Source organism: Gavialis gangeticus, unplaced genomic scaffold (assembly GCF_001723915.1).
Source record: "Gavialis gangeticus isolate Ggan-Ray unplaced genomic scaffold, GavGan_comp1, whole genome shotgun sequence".
Lineage (NCBI taxonomy): Eukaryota > Metazoa > Chordata > Crocodylia > Gavialidae > Gavialis > Gavialis gangeticus.
Genome location: NW_017729032.1, coordinates 149,504,968 through 149,505,958, shown reverse-complemented (window position 1 = coordinate 149,505,958; position 991 = coordinate 149,504,968). Strand labels below are relative to the sequence as shown.

General features: G+C 38.4%; 1 long non-coding RNA gene across 1 annotated transcript in view; it reads right to left on the bottom strand.

Moving 5' to 3' along the window:
* Window positions 1-703, bottom strand: part of LOC109303307 — a 5,951-nt gene extending 5,248 nt beyond the window's left edge. Inside the window, exon 1 of the long non-coding RNA XR_002099050.1 lies at window positions 13-703. This is a non-coding gene — a long non-coding RNA (uncharacterized LOC109303307). The remainder of the gene's footprint in view (window positions 1-12) is intronic.
* Between the last annotated feature and the right edge of the window lie 288 nt (window positions 704-991).

The window sequence follows — 991 nt, the reverse complement described above, 5'->3', positions numbered from 1 at the left end:
AAATAAAGTGACTCTTTCTACCCTGCCCCAAAAGTTCCTGCATTCCAGGGAAGTGTTTATGCTGTGTCTGCTGAGGAGAGCTATTTAGCTACTTGGTACTACATTAAAGTGTCTCTGTTAACTAGGGGTAGTGTAGACAACTTCCAGTTTGAGAGGTCTGGTAACATCTGGGACTGTTTCCAGGACCTTCCATCTTTCTTGATTAGTAGTGCTACTTTTTCTGTGGTACGTTTCTGGTACACTGTAGCTCCACCCCCCCAACCCCTCCCAAATGCCATACCTCTGTCATGTAGAACAGACTAAAGCCGATGGAGAGTTGAAGTGCACGTGGCTGCATTTTGGATTCACGTTTACATGCTTTCAATGTAATGGATTTTTCTGTTTCTCTTTTGTCAAAAGTGAAAATTGGGTCTTCACTGTATATATCTTCAAAATAAAGACTGTTGTAACGCTTTGGGACTTTTATTTTCATATTGTTTTTAAAACATTGAATAGGGTAATATTTTAATATACTTCATGATTGCTCCTAATACCTTCTTGTTAGCTGTGTGGCAGGAGGATATGGTATACGTGTCTATATTGTTTGAATGATTTTTCCTTCCTTCCTTCCTCCGTCCCTCCCTCCTTTCCTTCCTTCCTTCTTTTGTATCAAACCTAATAAATATATGCCTGTTTCTTGCTGTGAAATAAATACAGTATTTGAATCAAAGTTGTGTCTCTTCGCAGTGATTAGAAATATTTAATTTTTCCATATCCCTGCCACTGATTTATTCCATGTGGTTGTATTTATTTGTCACTATAGTAATACTAACGTGGGATCAAAATTCCAATAGGTTTCAGTAGAAGCCAGTATTAGGACTGTAGGGTAAAACCCATTTCTTGCTCCCATAGGCTTACAAGGAAAGATAGGAAAAGAAAGTTTAATGAAATGTGTTAATTAGAACCTTGGGTTGGTGCCCATGGAGAGAGATTCTCTGAGAAGAGGATGGTA